The 10,577-nt window shown below is 45.0% G+C and overlaps 1 long non-coding RNA gene across 1 annotated transcript; it reads left to right on the top strand.

The window, feature by feature from the left end:
- Positions 1-763: 763 nt before the first annotated feature.
- On the top strand, positions 764-10,332 carry LOC141277038 (uncharacterized). The gene is made up of 3 exons (XR_012327663.1): positions 764-1,061; positions 6,129-6,214; positions 9,880-10,332. It is a non-coding gene; the product is annotated as an uncharacterized lncRNA (long non-coding RNA).
- Positions 10,333-10,577: the final 245 nt, after the last annotated feature.

Raw genomic sequence — 10,577 nt, 5'->3', positions numbered from 1 at the left:
TACAAAGAGCTGATATGAAATCATAAGAACCCAAACTAGGAAGACCCCAGAGGGAAAGAAGAATAAGCAACAAATAAATACAAGTTGGAGAGCAAGCAGATAGTGTGCTTAAAGAAACAGCAGGAGAAGCAATGACATCATACGGTGAAGGTGGAAAATCTGGAGCTTGTTTGTATTGTTGGCTTAAACAAGTTAAATTTGAGGTCTGGTGAGACACCCCAAGTGAGAGGTGAAATGGCCAGCAAGACACTGGAGATTTGAGAAAGTGACTGAGAATGAATTCCAGGCTGCAAACATGATTTGGGTGGCATTTGTGTGGAAGGGATAGCTGAAGTTGAGTATATAGTCACTTTATTCTTTTTCAAAACTGTTTTAGCTATTCTAATTCTTTTGTCTTTCCATATCAATTTTAAAATCAACTTGCCTCTATCTACAAGAAAAATCTTGCTGGGATTTTGATAGGAATTGCATTAAACCTATAAATCAGCGTGAGGAGAACTGACATTTTAATTATACCAAGTCTTCCAATCCATGAACATGGTATGTCTCTCCATTTATTTAGATCTTCCTTCATTTCTTTCATCAGTATTTTGTAGTTTTCAGCATACAAGCCATACAGATGTTTAATTTTATTGGAAAAAATCCAATAACGTAATTTTAAAATCATTGGTACAGATGATAAGTACAGAGACACAGGGTTTTGAAATGGAATTAGGTGTCAAAAGCAAATGTTATGTATTTATCTTTTCTCTCCACAGCAGCAAGAAAGAAGGGAAAGAAGTAAGAGCTGCCAAGGGCAAGACCCAACAGCAAAGGGCTCCAGGCAGTTAGAGATACCGCAGGAGAAGCAAGCCCAGAATGGGGCAAAGCGTCCCTGAGAGGAATGTGCAGAGGTACCCCAGATGGCCTCTACCCTACTTCACAGTGTTATCAAGGAGTACCCAGGGCCACTACCAGCTCAGAGTGAGACGTGGAGGCCTGGGATCTCACAAGCAGGAGACACATGAGCCTTTTTACTGAGGAAGCCCTATATGAGATTCCCAGTTTCCCATCCAACTATGGTAAGGTAGTGTATATGAATTTGAAATTGCTCAATGACCAGGGGACTCAGTCCTAGAAAGTACACTATGGCAGCTTGCTCAGATGTCACATCCACTGTGCTAATGTACTCTTCTTAATAGCTCAGTGTTTCTCCTTATTACCAACAGTGGTGGCAGTAAACTCACCCTTAACATTTCCCAACTGCAAAGCCACTAAGACACAGCTTCCAGTTAAGTCTATTGTGGTCTCTACCACAGGGCAGAGGAGCTAACACCAGGAAAGGTCATTTTTTCCCCTTACACTTTTGCAAAGATAAAAGTAAAACTGACTTCAAATATTGAGAGTTTTTGCCTTGAAGTCTCATCTCCTCCACGATAACACATGATGGAATTCAGAAAAACAAAGAAAATGTAAATCCATGAAGAAAATGACAAATCAAATTATATTATATCTGAAAGAAATAGGATTTTGTTTTTAAAGGCAAGTACGATCTTTCTCCAGCAGGATATAATTTTTGGCTCTTTTGTCACAAACAAATCACTAAAAGGAATAGCATTTTATTATTGCACAGAGCAATTCCTGAAGAGAAGGAAATGATGCGTGTGCAGTGTCTTGTCAGGTTTTTCTTCAGGCTTATGGAATATATTGAAAACACCAAGGTAGACATCTATCCAAACTCCACACAGAAACCCACAGAGGAATGGAGCAGACTCCAAGACCAAAAAGTGTAAAATAGCACACAATAGAACATTGGTCTCCACGAGCATGTTACAAATTTTAATATAAAGCTATCTAATAGAAATTAGTGACACCTGCTACTCAAGATTACTTGAGAGAGTTCAGAACTAATACTAGAAGAGAAAACGGGCACAGTGAGTAGAACAGTCCACAGCTGGGCATTTGGAAGGGGGCCCTGGAGGAAGCTAGAGCATGATTTTGAGGGGTAGGAGGAGTGAGCTGGGAGCTGGTGTGAACAGAGTCTTTCCTTCTGTGATATGGGCTTTCTTGAGCTGGGGGGAGTCACTGTGAGGAATGTCACTCCAGAATGAACATTGTGAACTCCTCAGCTACTTGTTTCTGTAGGCAAATGTTGTCTAAATACGACACGGGGGAATTAAATGATGATTTGATCAGAGTTGGAGGGACCACAGGAAGTAATCAGAAAAGGGAACAGTGGCAAAGGCTCAGTGGTCTCCGTGCTTCCACTGCAGGGGGCATGGGTTCGATCCCTGGTCAGGGAACTAAGATCCCACATGCTGCGAGGCGTGGGCCCCACTCCCACCCCCCCAAAAGAAAAGGCTCAGTAGTGCTTACTGTGGGCCAGGCACTGTTCACAGCACAGTTTACAGATGAAGAAAGTAAGGCATGAAGAGGTTAAGTAAACTGTCCAAGATTATTCAATGTTCCTAACCACTACACTATGAAAGTGGTTTAACAGGATGCTAAATATGATTCACAAATAGAAAAATTGGTGCCAAGTCCTCCCATTTCAGAGCAAGTTGCCGTGGCAAATTCCCCTGTTTTGGACTTACAACTATGGCCCCGTCACTGCCATTAAGACCGGAAGTTTCCCATTGCTGCTACAGAGACTTAAAGGAAATGCAATCACTGAGAGAGAAATTCTTCATGAGAAGAGAAAGGGCCTGGGAGGGGAGATTTGGTTAAGAGACACAGCAAAATACGGAAAAAACAGGAGGCTGGGATTCAGGAGGCCATTGAACAACCATTTAAACCTGAATCAAAGGGTTAAGTCTGGAATGTCTAACAAGAAGGTCCAAAGTGTCACCAAGGTGAAGTGACCCAACTAGGCAGGGAGTAAACAGAAGAGAGACAAATTGACCAGGCAACAGCCCAATCATTGTGTGAAGCCAAATCTGGTTGACTAAAATACACTGCATACCTGTAAATTACCTTCTTTATGGTTTACTCATAATTTGGCAATGTGGCTTTGCCCAATAAGCATCCAACTAACAGAGCTGTGCTGAAGACCACTTGGGGGGTGGGGAGCAGTACCATGGAGAAACAGCGGGGAAGGTGGTCTTCCCAAGGTCTCACCTTTTAGAGAAGAGCCTGTAGTTCTTTCTCACCATCCGTGGCAGGTACTAGCAGCAACAACAGGGAGCCCTCTCTTCCATCCATTCCATCACAGTGGTTTCCTTCTTCTCTGCAGTTATGTTTAATAGGAAAACAAGATTCATCCTCCCAAACTTTGGCTTTGAGGTTGCACCAGGGTGTAACATGGGATCTTGACCACACAAAGTGGGCCAGTCCACCAGGTTCACGGTGGCTGACCCTGGAGCTTTATCACAGAGCATCTTTATCAGGCTTCTCAGAGCTTCTGGTGAGGGCCAGGACAGCATTTACACATCCATTTCAGTCCACAAGGGGGAAGAAAAGGCTTTCTTCTTACCTCTCTCTCAGAGCTTTTCCTCTGCAAAGCGGTGTTCCTTTCAGAATGAGGCTGCCAGCATCCTGCCAGACACAGAAAACAAAAGTCAGCCCCCAAATGAGCCAACTCCTTGGCCCCTCCCTGAAACTCTCTAATTATAAGAGTGTTTCCCCAGTGCTCAGCACATGGGACCTCTGGTCACTCATGTTTTCTGCTTATTTTGTCTGAAACGTCCTTCTCTAATTCCCTCCTTCCTTGTGCCTGCCTAATTCCCATTCATCCAATAGGAATTAACTTGGTCACTTCCTCCAGCAAGTCTATCCTGATTGCCCCCAGGTTATACCACAAGCTACTCATATATTGGCTCCCAGCACCCTGTACTTACCTCACTACAGCATTTATCAATCTATATCACATTTTCTCTTTTCTCCATGAGGGAACAGTCTGTGTCTGGATCATAGCTGATAACCAATATTCAATAGAATGCACATTTAGGGCCTTGACAAATATTTGCAGGATGAGCTGATGTTGGAAGCCGGCAGGTGCAGAGAAGTGAAGACATCATTAAGGAGTAGAATGGTCAAGAACGCAGCTACTGGTGCCTGACGGGCCTGTGTTAGTATCCCAGTCCTGCCACTTACTAGCTAAGTGATGTTAGACGTCCCTAAACCTTAACTCCCTCATTTATAAAATAACAACCACAACAATGACAGTAATAATTATTAGCTTTGTTTTTATTACAGTACTTACCTCAGGATTGAAATAAGGATTAAGTGAGATGTTCTTAGTGCTTACAACAGAACTCAGCACTTTCTAAAGGCTTGACAAACATTAGCAATACACCCTCCCCTCCCCCAATGCTGGCCTAGTCCTTTCTCTGCCAGGGTGGATTTTGAAGAGAAAAATCATTAATTGTTTAGAAAATCCTGAAATTCATATTTGAAGAAAACAAAATCGGATTGTTTTTCAAAGACAGCCTCCAGTCGGCCAGAAGCCGGTTAGTCATCTTTTAAAAGATGAGTAAATATCTTTTGAGCCGTCATCTGGAATGACTCACAGCCACAGAGGGTCTATTTCCAAGGGCGCACTTGAAGTGTTTCTCAAGAGCCATTTTTTACTCCCAAAACTCACCATTAGGTGGCAGCCGAGCCGGGGACCCTCGGAGAGAAGAGCAGCCTGACCCTTAGAGGGCTTGCAGAGGCCGCGGTGCTTGGAAGCAAATATCTGACTCATCCAGGGAGTGTTAGCCCAGAAAACGACAAGGGCTTCTTTCAACAGCGTGTAAAATATAACGTCCCTGGACCCAAAGTAGTACAACAGACACGGGAATCTTGAGTGTAATCTCCCCAGAAATAAAAAATTCAGGCAGTTGACCAATGAAGACACAAGAGCATATCAACTATTTCAGACACATGTTACAATACTGATCCCAAGATAATTAAGTGATACTGCAAGCAGCCTCATCTAGTTGTGTGTCTCCCCTGCTTAAAAGCCTACAGTGACCCCATCGGGGTTTCTCAACCAGTGGTGGGGGTGAAGGTGGGAGACTGGCATCAGGATCTCCAGGGGAGCAGCCCTGGTTTGAGAAAGAATATCCAATATGCCTACTTTTTTCATAATACCAACACAGGAAGCAAAGCTGGATGGGTTCTATCTAGTGGCTGTATGCAGAAGACAGAGTGAAAAAGCATTGAAAAGGCATGGAATTTTTAAAAAAGGTATCAGAAGCATGGACCCAATATTAACAACAATAATGATAATGAACATTTATTAAGTATTTAATATGCACAGTGCTCTCTGCCTTTTTCTCTGCTTTATTTCGTTTAGTCCTTACAGCCACCCAATTATTAATAGTCCCACTTGACAAAAAGAGAACTAAGGCTCAGAGAGGTTAAATAATTTGTCTCCAGGCACACAGCTAGAAGCCAGAGACAACATTCAGATCTCAGCATTCTAACTCCACAGTGCACAGGAAGTCTGAGGTGGCCGGCAGGACTCCTGAATGCTCTGAAAGGTTCTCTCCTGCCTCTTCTCCTCCCAGGTACATCCAGACCGCTTGGTGAACAAACTGCCTGGCTGGACATTCCAGGAGCTAAGGTGTCTCCTGAGGTTACACTGAAGGGGGAGGGACTAAAGGATAAACAATTCCATCGAACAGGTGTTGGCCGCTGGCCCTCCACGACTGAGTACAAACCAAGGCATTCACTGTTCCAAGATGGAAGCCTCCACAGTTAGAACTCTCCAGCCCAAACAGGCTTCAGCTCATGGTTGCTAGAGTACAGTGCTGCTTGCCACGAAAGCTTTGGGAATCCCTCTTGTCTATCTTTCTTCTTTCAAGGGCAGCAGGGTCCCAGCTCACCTTGCTCTCTCACGTGCCCATGTTTTGCTCATGCCCTGCCAGCCACTTGTCATCATCTCAGACGGTGCTTCCTCTGCGGAACCCCAACGGCCACCATCCGTGTTCCATGCGCTCTTACGCTCTGCTCCCAGGGGACTCTGTCACAGCTATCACCGGATCATTTCTCTTACTGCATTTTACCCGTTTGTTTGCCTCCCGCACTGGACGATGAGCTCCCTGAGGGCCCAACTTGCTCATCCTTGGCTGTGCAGTCCAGCCCAGTGCCTGGCACAAAAGAGATGATCACCATTCCAAATTTTACTGAATGAATGAAATCTTAAATATCCTGTTTGTTCTCAGGTTGGAGAGTGGAATACCTTAAAGTTTCCAGCGGTCCCCAGCCTTTTCAGCACCAGGGACCAGTATCGTGGAAGACAATTTTTCAGGTAAGGTGGGGAGGGGATGGTGCAGGCGGTACTGCGAGCGATGGGGAGCGGCAGATGAAGCTTCACTCGCTCACCCGCTGCTCACCTCCTGCTGTGTGGCCCAGCTCCTGACAGGCCCCGGACGGTAGGGGTCTGTAGCCCCTGGAGTGGGGACGCCTGCCTTAAACCATACAACTGGCCCATATTTAAGGGCAGGAGCGGGCTGTATGCAATCCCAGTTCTTGGCCCCCAGTCTCAGCTACGTTCCAAGACGGAACGCAAGTCTGGGACGCCCTGGAGATCGCTGAAGCTGTTAAAGGGACATTTGCAATGTCCCCCACGGGGCTTCTTCAGGAGCCTGTGGGTACTTGACAGAAGTCCCTCATTTGTAGCAAGGAGTGAGGGGCAGTCCCTCTGGCCCCCATCTTGATTCGCCCTCTGGTTCTCAATGATAGCTGGGGGTTCGTCCAGGGAGGAACTCAGCTGTCCCGAAGTTGGTTTTTCTCACAATTAACTTCAGGCCGTTTGTCTTCCTTTAGGCGTGTGGCGCTACAGGGCTGGAGCCCTCACCCACTGTCCTAAATCCCTTGCAGATTTAGATGTGTGCATTTTTAAACTATAGAGATGCAGTGTCAACTCACTGCTCAGAGTGTCAATTTAGTGCTCTCCCTGGGGACAAAAGCACCGCAGCGAGCTTGCTGTCTCGCGAGAAATACCTTCTGAAATCACCCTCTCCTGAAAGCTCCGTCTCCTGAGTTTAGAGCAAGTTTCTGGCCTGCCTGCTATAAGGGCAGAACAAAATGCATATTCCCCGGTCCTGTCTTGCCAAAGATCTCAAAAATATACTGTGACTATTTTACGCTTACGGTAAAGTAGAGGGACTAATATAACAAACGTCTGTCCTCTGTCACCCGGCTTTGTCACATGTTAACATTTTGCTATATTGTTCCCAAATCATTTTTCTTAAGAAGTAAATTACAGATACGGTTGAAGATTCCTTGGGGGCAGAGGCTCCACAATCTCATTCCTCTCTCTCTTCACTATCTTGAATTTTTATGTTTATCATCTTCAATATTCTTAAACATTGACTACATATGTATGAACCCATAATCAAGGCTTAGTGCTGTTTTGAACTATTTTGGCAGTATAAAAATGATATACTATGACACTGATCATTCTGTAAATTGCTTTCTTCGCTCAATAATATTATTTTTGAGATTTTAAAATATTGATACGTGTAGGACTAGCTCTTTCACTCTAACTACTGAATTGTAAGAATAATTGGAATTGGTGGGTCATAGGTTATAGACACCTTTAACTTTACTAGATATTGCCAAATCATTGTCTAAAATGGCTGTATTGATTTACAGTGCCAATCACAATAACAAAGTTTCCATTTCTTCATGCCCTTACCAACCCTTTTTTGGGAAAAATTCCCTTGCTTTATTTATCTGTCCCTAAGCCAATATCACACTATCTTAGTTTAGGTACATCTTTGCAATACGTGTTGTTATCTGGTAAAAGAGGTCTGTTTCACCTGCTGGTCCCAAGAGGAGGATGAGAGACAGGTGAGGCAGAGCCTAACTTCCTCAGCTGTGCCTTAGCTGACCTCTCTCTCCTACTCACAGACACACACTGGCTAAATAAATGCTTATTGATGAGTGCTACGGAGATTTTGTGGTTGTTTGTCACTTAGCATTAGAAGAATGTTGCAAAGATGAAATGAACAATGAACTTTGAAGTGCTTGGTACAAAGTAAGCCCTCTATAAATATAAGCTATTATATTATTCAATTTCAGTTAATGTCAGTGAATTAGCTGACTCACTCAAGTTGGAGACCGGGGGCTCATCCATGATTCCTATACTGTCCCTTCACATGCAGTTACCAAGTCCACTGATTCTACTTCCTTGGTATTTCTCACACTGGTTACTTCTCCCTTTCCTTGCTGCCATGCGCTGGTTCAGGTCCTCATTGCTGCTTATATGGATTACTGGGCTCCCAACAGCCCCTCTTGTCCTTCCGATTCTTTCTCCATGGTACTGCCAGAATGATATTTCTAAGATACATTTTAATCGTGACAGTCCTCGGTGCCTTCAGAATGATACACTTACTAGCTGTGTGACTGTGAGTAAGCTACTTAACACCTCCTGTCTTTGTTTCCTGATCTGCAAAATGGGGATCATTATAGTACCTCTTATAGCTGTTGCAAACATATGATCTAATTCACGTGTAGTGCATGGTGCGTGATAAGCACTCAGAAAATATTAGTTTTTCATTTTCGTTCTTTGATACCTGTAATGGTTCTGTGAGGCTGGTTTTGTCTCCAGAATCTTCATTACTTTCCTTCTTGTTAATAGTATCTTAAGTCTCAGCCCTGAGGTTTGAGTTGGATTGACCCCATCCCAACTCTAGAGGTGAGTCCCAATTGACTTAAGCCAATCAGAGTATCCCATCACCTTAAGCCAAGTCAGACCAATGAAAGCCAAAAAGGTTTAATTCCAGTGATTCAGTTTGCATTACCGAAAAGTGGACTCTCCTTTCCTGGAGATCCTGGACAAGACTACTTGCCGTCCCAGGAGCTACAGGCTGCCACTGTCGGAACACAAGTAAAAAGCTAGCTTTATGAGGAAGCAACTCTACAGAGGGCAAACTAGAGGCTTGGAATGAAACATGATTGAGCTGCTGATTCAAGCCTCACCTGAAGCTAGCCCTCTGTCTTGACTTTTCATGAGCCCGTGAGTTTGATTTATTGTTTAGGCCAATTTTAGATGGGTTTCCTACTACTGGCAACATAGAATCTGACATATGGTGCCTGAAAATGGATTCTTGAGCACTCCCTCATCTTCAGGCCGTATTGTTTTAGGTGACGCTGACTCTGAGGTCCATACTTGCTGTGGTGGATTGAATGGTGGCTCCCCAAAAGAAATGTCCATCTGGAGCCTGTGAATGTGACCTTATTTGGAAAAAGGGTCTTTGCCGATGTAATTAAATTAAGGATGTCAAAATGAGATATACTGAATTAGCAGGGTGGGTCCTAAATCCAATGACAAGTGTCTTTATAAGAGACAGAAGAGGACACGACATGGACAGAAAAGAAGGGAAGGCCATGTGAAGGCAGAAGCAAATTTTGGAGCGATGTAGCCACAAGCCAATGACTGCCTGGAACCACTAGAGGCTGCAAGAAGCAAGGAAGGACTCTCCCCTGGAGTCTTCATCACTAGAGCCTAGGGGCACTTTGATTTCGGGCTTCTAAGCCTCCAGAACTGTGACAGGATCAATTCCTATTGTTTTAAGCCATCAAGTTTGTGGTAATTTGTTAATTAGGAAACTGCTACACTTTAGGTGGGCAATTTGCACATCCAGAACTGCCACAATGAGGGGACCCTCATCTCCAGGAATTTCTACCCTATATAGGAGAAGTTCCCTGAGTATATTTATTCACATCCTCGTCTTCACTATGGTTCTTCCGACTGTATCTATAACACAAGATTACTTTCCATATCCATACCCTGAAATTTTATCTAGGTCTTTTTCCCCCCTTTTCTATCAAAATTTAAATCAAAGTAGGGTGGCCATATGTGCCACTCTGCCTGGAACTGTTCCAGTTTATACCTCCTGTCCAGTGTTATTAACAGCACCCTTTCACTCTCAAAGTGTCCTAATTTTTGTCATGTGTCTTTAAAAGCTGAGCTGGAGACGACGAGGGGAAAATGGCGGAAGAGTAAGACGCGGAGATCACCTTCCTCCCCACAGATACACCAGAAATACTTCTACACGTGGAACAACTCCTACAGAACACCTACTGAACGCTGGCAGAAGACCTCAGACCTCCCAAAAGGCAAGAAACTCCCCACGTACCTGGGTAGGGCAAAAGAAAAAAGAATAAACAGAGACAAAGGGATAGGGACGGGACCTGCACCAGTGGGAGGGAGCCGTGAAGGAGGAAAGGTTCCCACACACTAGGAAGGCCCTTCACGGGCGGAGACTGCGGGTGGCAGAGGGGGGAAGCTTCGAAGCGGGTGGCAGAGGGGGAAAGCTTCGGAGCCGCGGAGGAGAGCACAGCAACAGGGGTGCGAAGGGCAAAGCGGGGAGATTCCCGCGCAGATGCTCGGCCGGCCCTCACCAGCCCGAGAGGCTTGTCTGCTCATCCGCCGGGGCGGGCGGGGCTGGGAGCTGAGGCTCAGGCTTCGGTCGGAGCGCCGGGAGAGGACTGGGGTTGGCGGCGTGTACGCAGCCTGCAGGGTTTCAGCGCGCCGCGCCACAGCTAGCAGGGAGGGAGTCGGGGGAAAAGTCTGGACCTGCCTAAGAGGCAAGAGACTGTTTTTTGTTTTTTTTTAAATTTTTTATGTTTATTTATTTTGCGGTACGCGGGCCTCTCACCGT

The sequence above is a fragment of the Tursiops truncatus genome, chromosome 18 (genome assembly GCF_011762595.2).
Source record: "Tursiops truncatus isolate mTurTru1 chromosome 18, mTurTru1.mat.Y, whole genome shotgun sequence".
Lineage (NCBI taxonomy): Eukaryota > Metazoa > Chordata > Mammalia > Artiodactyla > Delphinidae > Tursiops > Tursiops truncatus.
The sequence above is the reverse complement of the archived record's forward strand: the minus strand, read 5'-3'. Positions and strand labels throughout refer to the sequence as shown.